This window comes from Tamandua tetradactyla, chromosome 3, assembly GCF_023851605.1.
Source record: "Tamandua tetradactyla isolate mTamTet1 chromosome 3, mTamTet1.pri, whole genome shotgun sequence".
Lineage (NCBI taxonomy): Eukaryota > Metazoa > Chordata > Mammalia > Pilosa > Myrmecophagidae > Tamandua > Tamandua tetradactyla.
The window spans coordinates 163,300,689-163,325,537 of NC_135329.1; the positions used below are offsets into that span (position 1 = coordinate 163,300,689).

General features: G+C 38.1%; 1 long non-coding RNA gene across 9 annotated transcripts in view; it reads right to left on the bottom strand.

The window, feature by feature from the left end:
• Positions 1–1,880: 1,880 nt before the first annotated feature.
• Positions 1,881–24,849, bottom strand: part of LOC143677869 (uncharacterized) — an 84,547-nt gene continuing 61,578 nt past the window's right edge. For 3 of the 9 annotated variants that reach the window (XR_013172952.1, XR_013172951.1, XR_013172953.1), the window contains exons 2-6: positions 9,098–9,187; positions 7,947–8,015; positions 5,261–5,351; positions 5,049–5,149; positions 1,881–3,913 (exon numbers count right to left, since the gene is read on the bottom strand). This is a non-coding gene — a long non-coding RNA (uncharacterized LOC143677869). Of the gene's footprint in view, positions 3,914–5,048; positions 5,150–5,260; positions 5,352–7,941; positions 8,016–9,097; positions 9,188–15,942; positions 16,078–16,706; positions 16,785–24,849 lie in introns of those variants that run through there. The other 6 variants (XR_013172955.1, XR_013172954.1, XR_013172958.1 and 3 more) reach the window with 4 other exon arrangements.

The window sequence follows — 24,849 nt, forward strand, 5'->3', positions numbered from 1 at the left end:
TTGTACAGTTAATCACGGATGTTGTGATGACACTTTTTAATGAGCTAACTGATAGTCTCAGGGTTTGTCTGGGAGTTTGTTTTTCTTTTGGCTAGTTTGTTTATTTTTAAGCAACAATAAAATAATGATTGAAATAATTTTACTAAATTAGTCATTTGCTTAATTTAAGTAGCTGACCAATTCAATCATAACAGTGTTATCAATTACAGTATAAAGTGCCTGATTGAGAATGAAATTTGCTTAGAAATCAGGATATTCAGAAAATGCAACTCCATTTATGCATTGCCTATACAATAGCAAAGCATTCAACTTATTGGTAATATACACCCATCAAACAAGAGGTAATGCCATGGAACATTTATAAGTAACCCATGCTTTTAAAAGCTTTGAATACGTGGAACTGTACAGAATAATATTTATGCCACAAAACAATGCATAACAAGGTGTGGTTCTTGAGTGCCACACCATAATTGTTATTTAGGTTTTCAAGCTTGTTCCGACACCTGCCATCACTTACAAGTCTCAGGAGAGGAGCCAGGCTGAGATCATGGCAGGTTGCTGACTGGCTTGGCAGGTTGTTGAATGCTTTCAGTTTGTCTTCCACAGTCCCCCTTCCCTTTACTGGCCCTTCCCTAGGTGTGTCCCACACATATGCCCCCCAACACACACACATACACACACACACACACACACACACACACACACACACACACACACTTCCTCTACTGCCAAACCAGCTCAATAAAACATTGGGCTATCCTCTTTCATTCTATCCCTGGTGCCTATTTCACCCTGCCAGACATGGCACAGGTTATTCTTTGACTCATACAGAAAGAAGAATTCAATTTTCTCATTTTAGTAGAATGAAAATAGTAACTTTGCACTAGGAGGCTAAGCAAGGGAAATGATGTGAGTCAAAGGTCAGGAAAATATGAGAATTAGGATTATAACCATGAAAGTAAGCATTAAAGTTTCCCCATTTGACTAGGCTGTTTGCTAAATCTTTCCAATACACCAGGAACAACATAAAGCAAGAGTAACTTCCAAAACTGCACTAGCCAACAGCTCCGTTCCCCTCTATTTTATGTCTGACGATGGACACAGAAAGTGGTATAAAATGTATCCTCCAGGTTTTACAGCAAATGTGCAGCTAGAGAGAGAGGTTTGTATCCCTGGGGTTGCTCAAGGTCCATGGTTTTAATCATGAGCACTGAGGATGGTGCATTTTAGGTCACACTGATGTATAGAGTACTATGTTCTTTTTTAAAGAAAATATTTCCTACTTTCTTGCTTTCTATCACCTCAACCCAGTGACCCTTTAGTGACCCCTACTGTGGTTGTTTCCTCGGAAAGGCCACCCAAACCAGGGAAAGAGTTTCCCAAAGCTCCCCAGGAAGTTTGGGGAGAGAAGAGAGTTGTCTTGTCTAGGCAGGAAGTTTTCAAATGAGCCATACTTGTAAGACTCTAAAGAGGGCTCACTAGCCCTGGGCCAGGCCAGATTCACAGTGGAGTCTATCACTGGATGCAGGTTATTTTCCACCGTGAGCAAAAATCCAGTGAATTGCACATGGAATTGATCCCCTGAATGAAGTTAAGAAAGATTTGTCTTTTTTCTAACCTAAAGATAGAGACCCTAACTCATACCTTCTTAGATAAAAAGAAGAAAAAATCAAATATTTCAATAGCCTGAATAAAGATTCAGGATGTGCCTCACACAGCCTAACAGGAAAAAAGGCTTGGCATGTGTGGTCCTTGAAAGGCAGCCTCATGCAGCAGGAAGAGCTACTTACCAGGAAGCAGGAGGGATGGACTCTGTTTGTTAGTGAGATGCATGACCTTCGACAGGCTGTTCCCCATCTGTAAAATAAGTGAGTGGGTTATGTTTGAGGATAACAACTTCCTTATTTCGGAGCATTTTATGATACTTAGAGTAGAATAGTTGAATGAGACATCTTATGTGTTTTACTTTTCTATTGCTGTGTAATTTAACTCATAGTTTCTCTGGGTCAGGAGTCCATTTACAGCTTAACTGGGTCCTCTGTAACACTGCAAGGTGTCAGCCAGGGCTTGGTTCGCATTTGGAACTTCAACTGGTGACAGATCTTCTTCCAAGCTCACGAGGAACCATTTAGGTTCTTTGTGGTTATAGGACTGAGAGTCCTGGCTTCTTGCTGGTTGTCAGCTGAAGGCTGCACACAACTCCAACAGGTTGCCCATGGTTCCTTGCCATGTGGCCCTCTCTAATAGGCCCTCTTATAACATGGCAGCCTAGTTTTTCAGACAGTGAGGTGAAGAAGTGTGCTCACAAGAGTCTTAAATAATGTAATCACAAGAGTTACTACCATTTTTACCATATTCTATTGGTTAGAAGAAAGTTACAAGTTCCACCCACACTCAAGGGGACAGGATGGTATAAAAGTGTTAACAAAATGTTAACATAATTGGTGTTAATTATTGGGGTCAAACTAAACCCTGTCTACCACACTCTCACATTTTTTCCTGTGCTCAATATCAACTCAACCTTCAAAATACACCCCAGATTGAACATTTTTTACTATCTCCATTTCCACCACCACCGCCCTAGTCCAAGCCACCATTTGCTCTCATTTGTTCACTACTGCAGTGGTCTCTTAACTTGTCTTCCTCTGTCTACTCTTGCTGCCCACTCTTGCCCTATTCACTTAAGATCTTCCAGTGATGTCCTGTTACACATGGAATAAAATCCAAATACCTTAGCCACATGTCCTGAGCCTGTCCACTTTTCTGTTCTTGCTTCCAATCACTCTAGCCATATTTCTCAGTCTACTCCTGCTATCACTAAGCTCATTCCCACCTCAGGACCTTTACACATTCTCATCCTTCTGACAGAAATGTTCTTTTCTCAGATTGTCACTTGGGGGTTCCTTCTCATCATCTGATCCTGCTCAAATGCCACCTCCTCAGAAACCTTCCTTCATCTCTCCACCTGAGTTAGTTCCATCCTACCCAACTCCGGACACTCTCTGTCCTGTTACTCAGATTTATTTTCTGATTAGAACTTGCCAATATATGAAATAATTGTTTTTATTATTCAACGGTGTATCCTACTTTAAAATGTAATATTCATGAGCAGAGATCACTATATTTCCAGCAGTTCCCAGTGTCATAAACATGGTTAATACTGAAGTAAGAAAAAGTAGAAAAAACAAACTCAAATTTTAAAATATTAATGGAATATCAATTGAATAAATTTGGCTTTCTGATAACTTTACTGTATGTCCTCAATTTTGCAATTTTCCATGGACCAATTATAGCTTCATCATGAGTTACCACCTATATAGCCCAGCTTTTTGGAGAACACTACCTTATTATATCAACTCAGTAGCAGTGTTTTCACTGGAGTAACCACTGCTCTATTATTAATTCCCTGATGAGTGTTTGAAGCACAAATATTTTGAATGATGGACTTACATGCTTTAGATCAAGATTACAGGAGCAATTATGTATAAATACATATGCCAGTCTAACCACAAGGTGGGAACACTTCTTCCTCATTAGAAACTCCTAAAGTCAGGTCATTTCTTTCTTTAGGGAGCAATTAATATGCAAGCAAGACAGCATTATATGCTGACATTGGTCCAGGAACCAGGAGATCTGAATTTTAGACCTAGTTCTGCTATGAATAAAGCAATTTAGGGCACTATTTATCTTCCCTGAGCTTTATTTTCCTCATCTATAAAATGAGGCATGATTTATCTTCCCTGAGCTTTGTTTTCATCTATAAAATGAGGAAGTTCAGCAAGATGACCTTCAAGACACTTCCAGTATTAAAATTTTATGAAACCTATGAATTCCACCAGTATACAAGATTCTATAAAAGGGTAGCTGCTGAGTTGAGCTGTTGAGCAGGTGTCTGTTCCACCAATCTTAGCACCTACAGAAAGGAAGGGAAAAGACCAGCAATTACAAAAGAAAGGTGGTTCATTCTATGCCTCAGCAATTATTCACATCTCTCTACAGACAGTCTTGATAATTATACTCCTGACATTTGTTGTTCAGCCAAGTCATACATTTTCACCTAAATCATAAGCATCTTAGCCAAAGGAGCAGTGGTTTCAGTTATCCATATCATATTCTTAAAGCTCCTATACCACAATTATGTAGTTTGGAACTCATAGAGGAAACCTTTCCTTAATTCACAGAAATAATTGAAGACAGAAAACAGATTTACCAATTTGCAGGTCAACTGACTTTTGGGGCGGATGTAGACATGACTCTGGAAGACTTCAAGCATCTTCTAACAAGAAGTTGGTTATATACACAATACTTCAAAGTAATTCCGCATACCATTTTATTCTTTCTTTTCATAAAGTTGTACTATTAAAGCTCATTTTCATCCATATTAAAACACTGTATGACATTCTAATTATATAAAGTAATAATAATAGAAGTTAACTAAAATTACTTAGAAGGAAATTTGCCATTTAAAATATTTTTTTTATTAGTTGGCCAGTAACCACGTGAATTAAAGATTTAGAAATGTTCTCCTAAAGAAATTATTCCTCACTTTGCTTATGCTTAATTCAGTCTAGGTTAAAATGGTCATAAAAACAACACAGGGTGGGTTTCTCAAAGCTAAAACAAATCTGACCTACTTGAAGATAGCACTGTGGCTTCACATAACTAAGAGATACTATAAAAACACTCAGGAAAAAATTAATTAGAAAGACTAATGAAATCTGGTAGGCAATGCAGAAACAATACTTACTGAAACAATAGAATACATTTGCTTTAAAAAAAAAAAACCTGGAGGGCGGGCCATGGTGGCTTAGCAGGCGGAATTCTCACCTGCCATGCCAGAGACCCAGGTTTCGATAACTGGTGCCTGTCCATGCAAAAAAAAAAAACAAAAAAAACCAGCAACTGGAAATTTTTCTAAAATAATAAACAAAAGCCAGCAATTTTTATTCACAAGCTCTAAATATTTGCCGTTGGAATTTATGATTTATTTCAATGACCTCTTTTTGCTTAGGTTGCCCTTATTTTCTAAGGCTTAAAAAGGTACAGACCATTTTGTTGAAGATCCAAAGACCACATTCCCCCTGTAAGCTGCTTCAGTCTGCCATTCACATGTTAATGAGTAAACAAATACGTATGAATATCATGAGAACTATGAGAGAAAGGCAAGAAAAATTACAAATGTTATTTTTCCAAGTAATTCAGACAACAGAGAAAGAGAAGGGATGGATGTGGGAGGACAGAATAAACATTATAAACTGACCTGTTAGAAAGACGCATATGGGTAGAACAGAGGCATATTTTAATCCATATTAAATGAGTAGATAGTAACCTCCACTTCCTGTTTATTTTGCCTGTGTATTCACGGATAATAACCAAAAACATAAGTGAGATAGATATGTTCTTCCAGATCATCACTGACAAATCACAGTTGATTTGCTACACTGAATAATTCTATAATGCTCTAAAAATTATACTCTATACTATTATAGATCCTTATCAAATTGAAATGTCTTGAATCCTGCAGAAGGGCATGTTCTTCTCTTTCCCCAGTGACCTACACCAAGCACTGCTGTTATGACAGAAGTTCTGAAGCTGGGGGTGTGGTCTGAATGCCTTTGTGAGGATGTGGCTAATTTAAAGCTAAAGGAATTCACTATGATCATGTGCTCCAAGGTATCTGGAGTCAAAATTATTTTGAAAGCTGTCAAACCTGCCATTTTAAAACCCACATTCAATTTCTTTTATTTATACAGCTCTATGGCAATTAGAAGAAATTTTCATCTTTCTCTGGAGCCTGGATCCCAAAGTGTGGAGATGCCAAGAGGTTTCCAGAGCTAAGGATGAACAGGTCCCTCCTTTGTGGAACTTGCCTAAGGACTTGAACAAACCTTGGGTTCACATTTAGGTAGCGGTCTGGAAGACCTGCTATGTTTCCAGGGGAAGAGCCAAGAGAAAGAAGAGCAAGACTGCTTCCCACGGCTACAGCAAGGGTGTGAGCAGTGGTTCTCAGACTGCGGATCAGTGGTCTCACAGGCACCTAGGTGGAGAGACAACTGCGAGGCCCAAGCATTCTTTGAGTATCTCCCAGTGATTCTGGCAGACAGGGACCTGGTCAAGATTGGACTTTGTGCAATCGGTGAGGTTGGAAGCTGGTGCCACCATAATTTGATTATAAAGGGAGAACTGTGACCTGATTTTAATCATAGGCTAATGAGACTTGGGACATACAGTCAACATCTATATAGGTTCCTTGAGGGCAGAAATCTTTATGACTTAGTTTCCTCATCTAAAAATGCAGGTGAAAGTTGGTTTTGAGAATTACTACTTTATATATTTTACACCTATATAAATTATTACAGTATTTGGCCATAGTCAGAGATCAATAAGTAGTAGTTTACAATTTTATTTAGCCTCTAATATTAGAGAAAGAGAGGGAAGGAAAGAAGGGAGGAAGAGAGAGAGAGAGAAAGAAAGAAAGAGAAGATGGGTGAAAGGAAGGGAGGAAAGGAGAAAAGGAAAGGAGGAGGCATGAGGCAAATATTCATCTGAAGTACCTAGAGAAAAACAGAGAATACCTAATATAGAGAAATGTTCTTATAGAAAAGAAAATAATTTTTAAAAAACTCTGGAATCTGTCCTGTAACTAAAGGTACTAACCAGTGCCTTGAAAACTATTGCTTTTTTATTTATTTGCTTTGTGTATATGTTATACTATACACTAAAAAAGTAAAAAAAAACACCAACAACAAAAAAACATACTATACAGATAAATCCACCCCTGCCCCTCCCATTTTGGGAGTTAACACTTCACCTAATACTTCAGATGGGTTTTTAAATCCGCAAATATCACATGACCCATGAAACCTGTGCAAAAGAGCAGTTCCAGTACATTCCAGATCAGAGTCACTACCCTGGGCTTCCATACTGTGGAAGGCCTGTTTTCTAGATTCTGGAATGGCCTAGAGACACAATTAGTGGGAGAGAAGCTGGTGGCTCTTCCAAAGGGCGCTATGAGACCAGAGGCTCACTTAAATTTACACTGTATTAGAATTAAAATGCAGTTATACTGTCTTTCCTCCTGTCCACAGAAATTATTCAGGCAACTCTTTAGAAATGTGATTTCCTGACTTCATCTGTAATAGCACACTGCAGATGGTATGGGAATAGGGTCTACTCAATTCTTATAGCATTCCCTCAAAGCATGACACATTCAACTAGGAATGCTGGCCTCCACCTCTCTCCCCACTACACTACTGCTCTCCTACCTGTTCTCAAGAGAACCTCAATCATCTAAATTCTATTAAACTAGAACCACATGTATTTTCTATATGTCATAATGCATTTAAAACTATGCCATGTATAGGGAGGCACTGAATCAATCTAATTCTCTACACTTTTGGACAGAAGTAAAGATGTAGATTGAGAGACTTTTGAGCAGCCTGTGGAAAATTCTCTCTGTTTTTATGCTGGTTAGAATAATCATTTTCATGCCTTTGTCATTCTGGAAAAAACTATGTAGTCGCGTGTTGAGCCAACTAGGAAAAGAGAATTACAAGGTTGCTCCTGTCTAGGACAGTGCTTCTCACAGAGTAGATGCTCATCAAACGGGAGGTGAGTTGGTCAGCTGACCCTGGTAGTAGGCTTGACCCTGCCATTTACTAATTGATTCAGCTTAGTCAAGAACCACAAAGTCTCTGGCACTCAGGTACCTCACCTTTGAAATAATGAAATTATATTAAATGAATGTTTTTGATTTTTTAGAAGTTGGAAGTTAAAAAAAAAGTCTTACATATAAAACCCCATAGGGTAAACAGATAACAGATGAGGCTGATTGAATTATGTTCCCCAATTTAAACATTTTAAACCGTAACCACATTCCCACATGTATGAACTCATTCTAAATAGATCTCTTGAAGATGTTATTTTTAGCTAATATGTGACCTAACTGAATGAGGGTGGGTCTTGATCCACATTACTAGAAGCCTTATAAAGAGAAGGTGGAAGTCAACAGGAACCTGGAAAAGAAAGAAGACATTGCCATGTAATGACATGAAGCAGGGATTCAAGCCAAGGAACCCCCAAAACTGTAGGGAGCCAGCAGCAGAATATTATTAACCCTGGGAGGAAGTTAGCCTTCTTACCTCTGAAACTGTGACACAATAAATTTCCATTCTTTAAGCCAATCCATTGTGTGGTGTTCATAAAGTTAATTCTGTGTGTGTGCGCATGTGTGCGTGTGTGTGCACGTAGGAGTTGTGTGAAAGAGGCAGAGTCACCCCCATTGGCTTATCCTCCCTCTCCGTGATGGCTACTGAGCCACCACAGAGTTTGGAGATAATTGCAATCTTGTAGGCATTCTTCCACACAAGCTCTAACATTCTGTGTGTTTGCATCCTCTTTGGCGATGCAATTACTATGCTTTAACATAGCCAACTAGAGAGCAATGTTTTTCAAACTGTGTTCTTCCTGGCCCTGGGGATCTATAGAGGTGTCTCAGGACTCTCTTGGGGTTGAGAGGGTCCAAACAGCCCAGTGGTGGGGGTCTCTGACTTTCCCATTCCCAAACCCACTAATTCCCCCCAGAGTATCTTTATTTAACCTATTTTATATATTTCAGGACCATGCAAAATTTCTTTGGCAAAAATATTTCGTTGCTTTAAAAGTTTGAAATTCACTCTTTTGGAGCAGTGGCTCTTAAGAACTTTTTTCACCTTGATCACAAGAAAGATGGCATTAATATGTGCCTCACAGTCCCAAGGACATGAGAACCGTCGGCAGTAGTGCCACTCCTTTTCCTCCCACTCATGAGCACATATAGGAATGCAAGAGAGTGAGAACAATGTTGTTGTAGGGCTAGTCTGAATATGTGTATTTGTCCCGTTTTTGTGGTTAATATAATATTTATCCCACCACCGTGAAAAAAAAAGAAATTATAAGAGTACATTAATATTGACTTAAATACAGTTACTTCTTTATTTACATAATAATTCTATCCAGATACAGCAACTGTAGAAACCATAAAAATCTAGGCTTAGTGGTTAAAAAGAAAATAACTGAAATACATCACTAAAAAAAAAATATTTGCCTTCTTAGTTACCTTGTGATTCATAAATCATCTTCAAGACTGCACTGGCAAGTCAGCAGGCCTGAGAGACCTCATCCAAAATGGGCTTTCTTTACATTCTTTCTAAATGAAGGGGTTTAAAAGAGATGAGATCAAAGTACATTATCAAGGGAAGTGAAAAGACAACTTCAAGAACTGGAGAAAAAGTAGTAAATCATATATCTGATAAGAGTTTTATGACCAAAAATATATAAAGAACTCCTACAACCCAATAAGAAAACAAACAATCCAATTTAAAAATAGGAAAAATATTTGAAGAGACATTTCTCCAAAGAAGATAAACAAATGGCCAATAAGCACTTGAAAAGAAGCTCAACATCATTAGTCATTAGAGAAATTCAAATCAAAACCACAAGATACCACTTCACACCCACTATTATAAAAAATAAAAATTAAAAAAAACATAAAATAAAAAGTGTTGGCAAAGATGTGAAGAAATTGGAATCTTTATACATTGCTGGCGGGAATGTAAAAATGGGGCAGCCATTGTGAAAATTGGTTTGACTAAAAAAAATTAAACAGAATTACTGTATGATCCAATTCCACTCCTAGGTAAATACCAAAAAGAAACGAAAACAGAGATTCAAATAGATACTTGTATACAGCAGTCACAGTAGCATTATTCACAGTAACCAAAATGTGGAAACAATCCAAGTGTCCACAAACTAATGAATGGATAAACAAAATGCTGTATATACATACAATGGAACATTATTCAGCCATAAAAATTAATGAAGTTCTCATACATGCTACCATATGGATGAACCTTGAGACCAAGTTAAGTGAAATAAGCCAGACACAAAAGGACAAATAAATTATTCATGGAGACAGAAAATGCATTAGAGGTTACCAGGTGCTAGGGTGGGAGGGATGGGGAGTTACTGCTTAATGGGTATAGAGTTTCTGCTTTGGGTGATGAAGAAGTTTTAGTAATGGATAGTGGTGATGTTAGTACAATATTATAACTGTAATTAATACCACTGAGATGTACACTTAAAAATTGTTAAAATGGTGGGTGCAAGGGTAGTTCAGTGGTAGAATTCTCACCTGCCATGCAGGAGACCTGCCATGCAGGATTTGATTCTCTGTCCATGCACTTCCCAAAAACAAACAAGCAAAACAAATAAACAAAACAAAAATTCAACAAATGGTGCTGCAATGACAGGATATTCCCATGGAAAAATAAAGAAATGTGACCCTACCATACAGCATACAAAAAAAATTGTTAAAATGGTATATTTTATGTTATACATCTGTTACTACATACATACACAAGAGATGAAAATAACCAACATGTGGAGGGAAGTGAGGGGACAATATGAAGGATTAAGGGAGATAATTTGATGTGTGTCTTTTTTATTGTAAAGCCTTGTATGTTTTAAGCGCACGTGTGTGTGTGTAAATATATAGAGAAAATATCAATAAATATTTTAATCATTACCCACAAATGGTTATAATTGAGATTTTCCAAATAAAGTTGTTTATATAACCACAACCCCCATAATCAATAATCAAACTTTCCAATGAATCAGTATAAAATCAACTATGAGTAATTTGACACATTGCAGCCTTTTCTCCTCCTAACCTGGACTTGGGGTTATAGTTTAGGTCTTTTGTTTCAGACTCCTCCTTATAGCTTCAAACATTCATACATAATCAATTCCAGAGAAATTATCATTATTCTTGTTCCCAAATGAAAGAAGAAGGCAACCTGGCCTGAGTTTGTTTTTGATGGAGGGCATTTTTGGTTTGCTAAATCTGATGAAACACAGTATACCAGAAATGGGTCAACTTTTACAATGGGGACTTATTAACTTACAATTTACAGTTCTTAGGCCACGAAAATACTCAACTCAAAGCATCAACAGGATGCTATCCGGACTCTGAAGACAGACTGCCAGCATCCAGGACACCTCTGTCACATGAGAAGGCCCACAGCTGGTATCTGCTGGTCCTTCTTTCCCAGGTTTCACTGCTCTCAGTGTCTGGCTTCAGCGGCTCCCTCAGTTTTCTAGGTGTCCTCTCTCTTTCTCTGCTTTTTTTTTTTTTTTCCTGTGAGCTTATCTGGGCTTTTTTCTGTCTTTTATCTTCATAAACAGGATTTTAGTAAGAGAATAAGACCCACCTTGAATGAGGTGGGTCATATCTTAACTGAAATAATCTAATAAGAATGGCCCACCTACTTGGTCTATACCCACTAGAATGGAGTAAAAGACCATGATCTCTTCTGGGATACATAAACTTCAAACTATCAGACTCCACCTTCTGGACCCCAAAAAAGACATGTTCTTTCCATATGCAAAATACATTCATTTCATCACAATATCTCAAAAGGCTTAAATCATTTTAGTAACAATATTAAGTACAAAGTCTCATCAAAATCAATAGCATCTGTGGTCTGTCCTGGGGCAAAACTGCCCTCCAGTTACTGACCTGTGAAACTGGGACAAGCGATCTGCTTCTAACAGACAAAGGACAAAATTTCCCATTGCCATAGGGAGAAATTGAAGGTAAAACAGGGTTCACAGGTTCCCAACAGTTCTAAAAACCTGCAGGGCATACTTCATTAGACTTCCAGGTCTAAGAATTATCTATAGAATGACATTTTGTCCTCAGGGCTTGACAAAGGGGCAGCCCTATCCTTTTCAAGGGCTTGTACGGGTGGACCTGCTCTCCGCAAACACTGGGATGAAGATTTCAACGTTTACAAGCATCAGGATGATGGCCCTGCTCAGCTGTACCCTCATTAGGCAGCTTTGGGGTGGCAGCCAGACTTTCCCCAATTTCAGGGGCACTGGCTCAACCCCTTTAGAACAGTGGGGTGATGGTCAGGCTTTTCTCAATCCCTGGGGAATGTGCTCTACCCTGTCCAAAGACTAAGGCAGCAGCATTCTTTCTGAAGAATGAGGCAGCCAAGTTTTCCTCAATCCCCCAGGCATCTAAGAGCCCTGGGGAGATAGCACTCTTCTTGAACAATGTGGGTGGAAGGCCACCTTCTACAAGCTCCAGGGCAAACTCACCCTTTCCACATACATGAGTAGTCCACTCTCCTGGACCAAGGTATCCTGGATCCAGACTTCAGCTTCCATGCTTCTGCCTTTGAAGTCATTTTTCCTTCAATCTGTCCCTTTTCTATATCTTAGCCTAGGGTGGCAGGGGTTCCATTCCTATAGCTCTTGTAAAAACTGATTGGTTTCACATGCAGTACACAGGAGTCCCAACCATCAGACAATAGGACTTTCCACAAATCTTTCCTGTATAATTGCATATCCAATCCTGACTAACACTGAAATGACTGACTGGTTCCATGCTTGGTTAAATTCTCACATGGAGCACTATCCTCTTGGAGCTTGCTTTCCAGAAGCTCAGAATTTTCCAAACCATCAATTTCTGGTTTCTTTGTACCCAAGAGGTCTGTTCTCAGCTTATTTCTTTCCTCTTTCATTTTACCATAAGCTATAAGGAGAAGCCAGACTGCACTTTTCACATTTAGTTTGGAAATCTCCTCAGCTAAATATCCAAGCTCATTACTTTCAAATTCTGCCTTCCATCTAACATCAGGAATCAATTTTGCCAAATTCTCTGCCATATCAAAACAAGATCACCTTTCCTCCAGTTTGCAATGACACATTCATCATATTCATCTAAGGCCTCATCAAAAGAACCTTTGGCATCCATATTTCTACCAACAGTCTCTTTAAAACAATCTAACCTTTTCTATCAGGCATCACACATTTATTCCCAGACTCTTCTTTTTAGTCATTTATAAAGCCATCCTGGTATTTTTGGTATTTGCAAACTCAACGCCCCATTTCTGGTACCAAAATCTGTTTGGGTTTGCTAAAGTTGGCGAAATGCAGCATATGAAAAATGGGTTGGCTTTTACAATGGGGATTTATTAACTACAATTTACAGTTGTGAGGCCACGAAAGTGTCCAACTCAAGGCATTAACAGGACAATACCTGGACTCTGAAGACAAGCTGCCAACATTCAGGACTCCTCTGTGACATGGGATGGCATATGTCTGGCATCTACTGGTCCTACTCTCCCAGGTTTCATTGTGCTCAGCTTCTGGCTTCAATGGCTTCCTCTCTTTTTTCTGTATGTCCTCTCTCAGAGTCTCTGGGGGGGCGGTTTGTGTGAGCTTCTCTGGGGCTTTTTTCTATCTCTTATCCTCTCATAAAGGACTCCAGTAAGAGGATTAAGACTCACCCGAACGAGGTGGATCACATCTCAATTGAAACAACCTAATCAAAAGGTCCCACCTACTTAGCCTACACCCACAGGAATGGATTAAAAGAACATCATCCTTTCTAAATACATATAGCTTCAAACTACCACAGAGGTGTACCAGACCTCATGGAAATATAATTCAAAATTAATTCATCATGAATATATTAGAAATGTAATTAAAATCAGTTCTTTTTTATGTCAGAGGTGATTCTGTATGACTGATATATATATACTTAGTAGAATAAAACAGTCTTCTTCTCCTTCCCCTTTCCAAAATGAAAAAATATGTATTTTTCAAAACACAAAGAAACTCAGAGAGAAAAATACCTTCTACAGTGAGAATTCAGTATAATTAATTTTGTTATGCTGCCAAACTGTTCATATAAAATTAGAGACTAAATTACACTGACTGTATTATTAATTTCATTATAAAATAAATAAATATATATATAGAGAGAGAGAATTTAATTTTTAATATGTGGGGTTTTTAAAACTAAGAAGATGCTTTTAGATTAGTAGACATTAAAATAGGATAGAAAAATAGATTCGAATAGAGTAGACTCTGAAGTTGAAGGAATGTAGAGACCATTTTATTCCTGCACACATATATCTGCTTCTCACCCAACTCCTATCTCGACCCCTGTCAGTCAAGCCCCAATTCAATGAAAGTAAGATATAGGAGTAATTACTGCTAAGAACTGTCAGCTAATGACATTAATAGGATTAAGACCTAGATTTTTGTAACTGGTATTTTATTTGGGAATGTTTCAGCTTTAAAGCTATAAGAAAAAAAAACATTAACACAGTCTTTACATAGATTGAGTTATCTGGTTCCAGCTGCAGAGAGCATTTTGCAGAGAAATGCGGAATTGAGGACTTGAAAGTCTTGGGAAAAAGAAGGCAAGGAAAAGTATAAAGAATCTGAAGGGAGGCTGAGGTCAGCAGCAGGCCAGCAGCTGGGCCTCAAGGAGAGGGAGAGTCTTCCTGATGGGGCATAGAGTGAGAAACTACGGGCAGAGGTTTCTGACAGGCAACTTTCAATTCTCTCCACTGTTCTTAATAACCACCATCATCTAGTTTACAAGGACTTATGTCATGAAGAGAGGGGTATCCTCATTTGGAGGCTATGAAGAGGAGGGGAAAGGATCAACAAGGAGATTGGGTGATTAGATGGACAGTGACAAACAAGAACTGAAGGAGTAGTTAAATAACAAATCACAAATCACAAAAGGGGAGGCAAGAGTCCACAAAGAACTCTCAAAAATACCCAGAAAGGAAGTAAGTTTCTTACAGGCAAACAAGTGGGAATTTGTGTAATTTTTATTTGGCTATTACTGGACAGGGCAATCCCAAAAGGCTGAAAAATTTAAAGATACTGTGTGCACATTCATATTATCTAAAACATACTACTAACAATAATGAGGTTCAATCTTAATGAATCTGGAGTTATATCATGAATAAGTATAATTTTATAAAAGTCTGACAATATGTCAACAATTTAAACAATCTAACTTCTTTAAATGAGGATGGAAAGCAAACTACTTTGTCTGTAATTGGAGTCCTTATAAATGTTTTGTGCCTCTAAATATTCCCCAGGGAGTAAAGGGAAGGAGCCCAGGGAAGGAAGAATGCATCTACTAAATTCCAAGTACTTTAAAGATCATCCTCACTTGATTCACAGCAACCTTCTACAGGATGTGTTATAAATCCAATTTTATGGATCAAAAAATGATGACTCAAGGTTAACTCACTTGCCCAAGATCATGCAGCCAGCAAGTGGCATAGCTTATACTCTTTCAACTATCCCAGTGCTTCTCACACTTGAGTAAAGAATTGACCCCCTTTATAAGAATCATCAAAAATGTGTCCAAAGTCCCTGGTTTGAAACACACAGTTTTAAGAGAAACTATGAAAATATCTTTCTATTTTAAATTAGCAATGTAAAAAAACCCTTTTATTCATGTGAGGGTACATAATTATTTGAAAAAATCATTATCGAACTGAAAAAATGCACATAAAAGCCAACCTCAAAATATAAGGACCTGAGAATGTCTTCAGACCCCTAGATGTCAACAGACCTGAGAAACATTACATTTTTTACTTTACTCCTGTCATTCTGGGCATCAGTTAGAGGCTTGAACTGTGCTATATATCATAATAAGTAGAATGGTAAATTGTTGGAACTCATTTTTAAACTTATAATCTATAATCAGATATTAAAATCCATATTACTGATTTCCAACCAGCATTCAAGCTTCCATGATCTATAGTTGAATCACCACAAAGCCTTGCCAAAACTGGTTAGCCTCAGATCAAGGTTATGACACCCTCGTGCTGTGTGATGCCATTATTTCTGGACCTCGTTTCTCCCAGTGTTTCCTGCTTCTCCTGCTTCCATAAACATATTCGACTGGTTTGAATCTGTCATAGACCACTGCTGTTGGATTTATCTGGCCCTTCTCCCCTCCCCCTCACAGACTTGCCTTGCTCAAGGCTCTGTTTAAGCAAACCAGTTACAACTGGCTCTCTATACATCTTATCCTTCAGGAGCGATTTCACATACAAATTCCAGGATTCAACTCACATGATACAAATTTAACAGTTGAAGAACAAAAGAGCTCCTTCAAACAAGGAATTTCCTTGATCCCAGAAACTGTGCTGATCACTTCAACAAAGATGTGGTTTGGCACTCTTTCAGGAGTCCAATATGATCCTTCTTTGCATTGCTAAGAATGGATGGAAAATACATCAAGCACTATGTCAAAAGAAATGCATTCTTCTTAGGAATTCAGAGTTCATCTCCCTGAATTTCTTTTGCAGACATTCAGACAATTTTTAAAGATCTGGGATACCTAGAGATTAAATCCCATTAAATGTCACAAAGAGGGAAACTATTATTGGCTGAGAATTAGGTTTCTTTCCCATTTGGGATTTCATTTGCTCCCCTTTTTAGACAACATAACTACTTCAAATGGATTCAAGGACCTGACCTATTAGTGGCTATTTGAATATGAAAATGAAGGAACAAACATTTTTAATGACCATTGTCATGGACTATGCTAGTTGGCCCTATTTCATTTAATCCTCAGTAGACCTGTGTGGTAGCTATTACAATGCAATTTTAAAAACTACCATTTCACCAAGACAACCTAATAGTGCAGATCAGTGAGATCTCTAGAGCCTCTAGGTTGTAGGGCCTTAGGAACCATGATATAAGGAAATCAGTGGCTTGTCTTTAAACTCTGCATGGTACTCACACTGTTTTTGGATTGGATGTTTGGTTTGGAGGTGGTTGACAGTGACTGTGGCAGTACCCAATGACCCCTTTCTCCAGTCCTATAGACTGACCTGTTTCTAGGTTTTCAGCTTTGTGTCAGCAAGTTCCAGCTTTGGTAGAGGGAAGGATTCACCATGCATCTTGGGTAACTACAAGAATGAATACATGATGATAGTATTGCATAGCAACAACATAAAGGGGGGGGGGAAGTAAATTGCATTTCTCTAATAGGAAAGGGCTAGTTGTGAAACAGAAATGTATCCTTCTTATAGCAAAATAAGAACTGTGTTTCATAGTCCCCTAATGTTTTTTATTGCTTTTTCTGCATTACTGAAGGATTTACTTTCTTATTTAAGGGGCCTTCTTTTTCCATCTAAAATGTCTAAGCATACCAGTTCAAAAATGGTGTCAGGAAAAAATGAAAACCAAACTCTGTATTTTCTCTCCCGCTAGTTAAGAACTGAGTCAGGTGGTCTCATTTGCCCACGTTGGCAGGGAAACTAGAAGCAAGTATGTGGGAGAGAAGGAGTAGTGTCAAGATTCATACATCTTGCAGATACCTTGACTTTCAAGTTGTAGTGATTCCCATGCTAGCTCTGGAACCCTCACTCTATCTTTAAATGGTAAAGAAGTTTGGATTATACATGACTTTTTGACCTCTATCTAACGAACCTACAGAATAAATATTAAATTAGTCCATACATGGCATTTGCATTCCTTCTTGCAAACTCTGGCAGAACAAACTGCCAAAAATATGTAAAACCAATAGGTATCTTTCTTTGCATCCCACTGTACCTCCCTCCTTCCCTCTCTCCCTCCCTCCCTCTCTCCTTTTCTACTTCCTTCTTTCTTTCCTTTCTTTCTCACAGATAGAAACCTAAATAATTACTTATTTTACAAATATCTATGTACAAGTTAGGAAATATGAAACTAATAAGTGATTCTCCCCAATAATAAACTGCAGCCACTGACTGAGTTTGTTTGTTTGGGTTTTTTTTTTTTTTTTTTTTTGTCTGTGGTGTGTTTGCTTTTGATCAGTATGAGTCTGCAGTCCGTCAAGACTGAAGCTGTTATCTGGGGCACGTCACTGGAGGCATTAGATAGCGAGAGTCCCAAGCTTGTGGAAAGCTGAAGCATGCAAGGCTGTATCTTCTTTTTGCCTTCCACTAACCACAGCTTCACTTCCTCCAGTTATTTTCTTATGTGATTTCTTGCTATTGTCCAAGTGTCGACCAAAACATAAAATTATTTGTTTGCTTTCTCAAATCCCAAAATACCCATGATCTTGGGAAAGTACACATGATTTCTAAGGGAGAAACAGCAGAACTGACGGCAAACATTTTTATATAGTCTTTCCTTCCCAGGGAATAATAGCTATCTTGAAAGGACAGCTCAACAAAAAGATGTTATGCTTTATTGGGGAATCAGCTTATTATAATTAGGCTAAGGGTCAGTTAAATCAACCACTTGACAAATATCACATTCAACACGTCTACATTAAGTTAGAAATCAGACTGCCATACTCCCTACTCCTCACCTTTCTCTTATCAAATATGAGCTAATTATAAAAAATGAGGCTTGACCAATTAGAAATAAAATTAAGTATCAAGCCAGGGCCTGGCTCTAGACAAGACTTTTTAGTGCGCCTATTTCATTAATGTTTATGGTCTGAACTTTCTAATCCATTTCCTACTGCCCAATTGACAGAAGATACCTACCGATTTTCTGCATCTCTCAGCTCTCCCCAGAGTTACTCTCAGAGCCAACAGCAGGGACATTAGAAGGTTTCAGTCAATGTCACTATTGATTCAGTTTGAGTAAAATTGTTAAACTCATAAATGTGTTTTGAGTCATCTTGAATTATTGAATCGAAGGCTTTTTCCTTTGTTAAAAGAACTTTAGACCTCACTGTGCAGGTGCAGGAAGCTAGCTGGGGGAGTAGGCAAGGAATTCTCTGTACTACTCTCAAATCTGATTTCTAAAATAAGCTTTAAATTCAGGTGCAGGAAAGGTGAAAGTCTGTGTAAATGCATCCCATACAATCTGCGTTTGAGGGAATTTTGTATGTTTGTGACACTTTCACTTTGCAACCTCCATTTCCAGAGCAGAGTACGAACGTCTATTTTAAGTTGCTTTTTCTTGGTTATAAGAATAGTAATAATGTATTTTGCCAAAGTACTTTCACAGACATTAGCTTCATAACTATCTGTGAGATAGAGCTATCCTTGTTTCCCTATTCTACAGATTGAGAAATCAATGCTCAAAGATGTTAAGGACTTGGTAAGGGTCAAGGAACGCAAGTATTTTCAGAATTCTTTCCTAGTACAAATGAGTCCCAAACATAACATCAGAATCCGATTCCCCAATCCCACCCCTAAAAGATTCGGAATAGGTCTTGGAATCTGCATGTTTGTAAAGGTTCTCTAGTGAATCTGGTGCTCAGACAGGATCACCTTAATAAGATAATAATAAACAGGCAAGGAGGGGAAGTGCTCATCTAGCATGACGTCTCCTGAGATCATTAACTTCAATCAACTCTATGTTCAATTGGGTGAGCTCCTCCTTGGGACAGAACCAAGTGTGGATAGAATAGAGATAAAAAGAAAGCAGAGAATCCAGTTTGGAGAAAGAGCAGGAAACTGAAGGTTAAATTCAGAATAACTGGTAGTCTGGATTCCTGTCTAGACAAAACAATATGCTGTTAGAGATTACAGAGAGATTTGATTTGGGGGTTACAACCTGACTTTGGATCACCTGACAGGTGGGGGATCAGGTTGGAAATTTCTACTGTATACGTTCCTGTATAAATTGTAAGATTCTGCTTTAAATGAATAGAGTAGTCCCTCACAGGACACTGATGCTTCATTTCTGATTGCATTACTTTGTCTTCATTTTCAGTTTAATGGCTTTGATGACAGGAACTTGGTTGGGATCAAGTTATTTTGGAGCACAAAATATTGTTTTAAAAGAGCCATCCCTGGAAAATGTCAAATTGGGATCACTGTCCTAAATCCTTGGGGTTTAAAACTCACAAAGTATGCTTAATGTTCTACCTCACCTTGGAATTTCTACAGGCTCCTTTTTAGTTTGTTTAACACATTATACTTAGAGCACTTCTACTATTGGATTCCCAATTGCTCATGTTTATCCTCTAGGATCCGGAACATTGTGGAAAAAACACACTAGAACAAGAGTAAGGCAGGTGATACTCTACTATGTGTGTGGTCCTGGAAGAGTCAGGCAACCACTCTGAAACTTGAGTATTTTGATCTGGAAAAGGAGAAAGTCCATGGCCTAACAACATTTTGACATAATTAAAAAGTGATAATCAAATTGTTAAGTATGTAAAAACAAGGTAAAAATCAACATAAATATGATACATAATGCAATAGATCTGGAGAATTGAAGAGAATCTTAAAGATTCCATTGGGGTCTCATTTTTTAAGAGGTAGATACTTGGTTCCAGAAAACAAATAACTTAATTTAGAATATATCACTGAGGCAAAAGCCCAGACTGGTGGGCTCCTAAACTAATATTTCCCACATGCTGAGGGCTAGTGTCTATGAGAAGTATGATCTTGGTTCAGGAGATTATCTAAAGTGAAGAATACCTTGGAATGTTACCACAGTCCAGGAAATTCAAGTGAATTCAGAACAATGCCTGCTCTTAAACATTGATTCAGGTTCTGCCATGGCTCCAAAGGAGACAATCTAAAAGAGCTGCTGACCATGTTGATGTCTCATCCAAAACAAGTGCAGAAAAGCCACAGAAGTCCTTCATTCCAGAGATTTGGAGAGGTACCATGGACAACTGAAATCCCTCTTTCAGACTACCTCAGAACCATTTGGTGTCCAGAAAGCAACCAGTGATCTTCTTCATGCTGCCATTTTAGCAAAAGTTAAACCAGTTTGTTCAACTGTTAAACAAAACCTGTTTGTTTAAAAGTTAAACAAATCAGTTGTTGGATTTTTAGAGGTACAATCAAAGATTATCCTAAGAGTAAAAGGCATTCAGCAGCAGGAAATCCCATGCAAGGTAGCATTCTCTATTAATTAACAGGAGTTCTTTAGTCCCAAAGAAGAATTTGATAAAGAGCAAGGAATTTTATGTCAGACTGCCTGGTTTCAAATCTTGGCATCTTGACTTAATAATGTGTTAGCTTAATCAAGTTACTTTACCTCTCATGCTTAATTTCTACATTATATCATAGGGTTGTTGTGAGGATTAAATTGATTTATCTAAATAAATCAGAACCTGGCACATAATAAATTGTTACTTATCAGCTACTATTATCACTATCCTCAATTTTTAAAGGCAACAAAAAACAACAAAATATTTGATGTTCCAATTTCAATGAAATACATAATCCCCAAATGTGCCAGAGTTCTTTATATATAAACACTATACATCTACTTTGGCTAACATAAACCAAAGAAGAAATTGGTTGGAAGTCATAGGACAGCTCACAGAATAAAAGGAAAAGCTGAAGAACCAGGTCTCAGTAAGGACAGAATCTAGGCAGCTGTGGAGATTTAGGTGTCAGGAACCACTGGAGTGTCTCTTCAGGATCCTGCCTTGGGGAGAGTGAGCCTCAGTCATTATTTCACACGTTGTGTCACTCATTCAAGATACATCCAGGGCATCTACTGGCCTGATTTGGATCATGTGCCTACCCCTTGTCTAGGAGATAATGGGGTATTCTGATGAAACTCCTATTACAACTCTAATGGGGATCAGTGATGTCAGAACACTGTTATCAAATGAAGGACTGCAAGTCAGGAAGCGAAAACAACAGATGTCCACCACTTTACAACCAGGTTATATTCAAAATGGTCTTTTTCATACTGGTTGCTGGGAATTAGTTTACATTCCAACAGATATCAAGATGTATGTGATACAGTTCTTTGGCTGGGCCCATAGGAAGCCAGTTTAACTCACAATGCACTAAAAATAACATTAACAATATTCTTTAGTCCAAGCTTCCCAAGGATTCTTAAACCTGACCTTATATCTGAGCCATTCCTTTTAAAATCTGTGAAAATATTGAGGAAAACAAGTTTAGGCCATACAGGTCATATGAAAGTTCTCAGAGGCTGGGATCTTGACATAGGGTGGAAACAAAACCAAAGAAAAAAAGGGCTATGCAGGGCAGAGACTCATGGCTCCACTGGAAATAGCAATGGAAAATTTCTGAAGAAAATATAAAGCATAATTGTAAAAAATTAAAAAGATGACTTATAGAAACAACAAAATACATCAAGGACTAATTAATTTGAGAACGAGGAAAAAGTTAAAACTGGTGCAAAGAGCATTTTGAGGAACTAAGTATTTATAAGCATTTTGAGAAAAGAATATTAGAACAAGATTTATAGGTTAGATATAAAATTGATAAATGTCTTTCAGGAAAATAAAGCCGTAATTACGAGAATCTTTGGGTTACCTTTTCTATAAGACATAAATAATTTGCATCTATACTGGATGCAAATATATAAGCTAAAATGTAACTTTCCAAAGGCTGGTCCTATAATCAAGAGTAAGTAGTGAGTCACAGAATTTGAGCTCTGAAGCTATGAAAGTCAGCAGAACACCATATAGGAACTGTTTTAAAAGTTAAAAAAGGGATCTGACTTCAAGTAGAAATATGAATGAAGCTGATCTGGAGAGGGCTAAGGTAAATCAGAATACAGGGTAGAAGAAGGTATCACCCATATTTTAAAACTTCAACTTCTGTGTGAGACCAAAGGGAAAGAGATTTATTTGGTGCAGCATATATATTTGGGGTAGCACATTTCCTAATTTAACTTGTATGGTCAGTTTAGGTGAACACCATAAGTACATGGAAACTTGAAGAGGGGGTGAGACTTTGTTGGTTTATCTAGGTTAGCGTGATGCCCGAATTATCCCAGAATATTTGCGGCAGTGAATAAAGAAGTATTTGCAAGGTCCCTTTGGGGCACTGGGGAGAAAGCAGGGAATATTCAACCTCCCCATTTGGAGAACTTCTGATATCTGGCAAACAGTGGGGACAACCAAATCAACAGGCCAAGCCCTTAATCTTAGGGTTCACCCCTATGAAACTTATTCCTGCAAAGGATAGGGCTAAGCCTACTTAAAATTAGGCCTAAGAGTCACCACCAGAGAACCTCTTTTGTTGCTCAGATGTGGCCTCTCTCTCTTTAAGCCAGCTTGGCAGGTGAACTCATTGCCCTCCCCATCCCCCACATGGGACATGACTCCCAGGGGTATAAATTTCCCTGGCAATGTAGGACAGAAATCCCGGGATAAGCCAGGACCCAGCATCAAGAGACTGAGAAAGCCTTCTTGAAAAAAGGGGGAAGAGAGAAATGAGACAGAATAAAGTTTCAGTGACTGAGAGATTCCAGAGTTGAGAGGCTATCCTGGAGGTTAATTCTTATGCATTATACAGATATCCCTTTTCAGTTTATGCTGTAGTGGAGTGGCTGGAGGGAAGTACCTGAAACTGTTGAGCTGTGTTCCAGTAGCCTTGATTCTTGAATACAACTATATAAAGATATAACTTTTACAATATGACTGTGGGATTGTGAAAACCTTGTGTCTGTTGTTCCTTTTATCCAGATGGATAAGTAAAAAAAAAAATATGGATAAAAATTAAATAAATAATTCGAGGAACAAAGAGAAAATAACTTGGGCAGATGGAAATGCTAGTGGTCAATGAGAGGACAGTGTATAGTACGTATGAGGTTTTTTTAAAAATTTCTTTCTCTGGAGTGATGCAAATGTTTTAAAAAACGAACATGGTGATATATCAAAACTATATGATGATATTGTGAGTCACTGATTGTAAACCATGTATGGAATGTTTGTGTGTTAAGATTTATCAATAAAATATATTTAAAAATAGCTATATAATATTGTAATATGCATAGCTTTTACAGAATTTGTTTTTCAGCCTCATCATCACACTGCACTGCCCCAATTTATAGAATAAACTAGAGATCTTGGATGTTCTTATTTGAAAATTTATATTTAAAGCCTGAGATTTCCTGGCACGAATAAACTATATTAGAACACTAAAAAAATAAAAAGAAAAAGAATAAGCAGTGAGTCAAAAACAGGACATGGCCCAAAGATAACTGAACAATCCTGGGTAATGACTGGAGGTTTATTAAATGCTGCCTCTGCATGATAAAGGCAGGACATGATGTTCCCTCTTAGCCTTATTTCCAAACTCTGGATAATTTCTATTAACAAGGAAATGTCAGCAGGAAGCAAGGGGTTAGGAGAAAAGAACAGTGTCAAGGAGAGAGCTCTGAATGTGAGGGATCTCACAAGCAGAAGTCTTCCAGCTGCCAGGGGCAAGAAGTGAGGTCTTCCTTTATTCAAGAAATTACTAGGTCAGATGTTCTTGAGTTAGAAACCATAATTAACATTTGCAAAAATGACAAGTCATGGTGGATGTATCATAAATAAAGAAGACACCAAAAGGTTTATGTGTATTACATACTAGAATAATTCTAATTACTAGAATAATATTACATATTAAATAACATTTTGGTTGAAACTTTTGGTCAATCAAAATTGTGCTGTAAGACACTCCAGAGTGCTACTCTCGTACAGAATCTCTGAACTAGTGAAAACTGGCAAAGCCATCTTTTTCAAAAAATTCCAGAAAATTTAAATAGTAATGCGGGAGTATCTAATCAAGAAAATGCAGTTTTAAAAATGGTAGGAGAAGCTCATGGGACTCTTGCTGGTCCTTCCATTACCCCCGTCCCAGAGCTGTGCAGAGTCAACCTGCACTTCTTTTGTAGGTCCCTGGTGTTGTTCTGGAAGGAGCCGAGTAACCCTATGTACCTACCGGTGGTTCTGTCTGTCAGTACCAATCTATCAGTTGGTAACAAGAATGACTGAAACTAGGAAACTCTGGTTCCTAGAACTTGCCCTAACTTGCAGAAGCAGCTTGCAGATAGTAAACACAGTATAAAGAACAGTTAAGTCAAACTGGCATGGGGCAAAGGAATACTGGCTTTAAGGCATATAATAGAGCACCTGGGAGTGGAGATGGGTAGAGGAGACATTCAGATGCCTGTAAATGAGATAATTCCCAAGGCAAGCAAAAGCCAAAGGATCAGAAAAGAAATAGAGAACCCTGGACTTCACTTTGACCTCAGACTGATCTTGATAGAAGGGCATACTCTGCAGGAGAACACCAGCCAATGCAGAGCCAATTT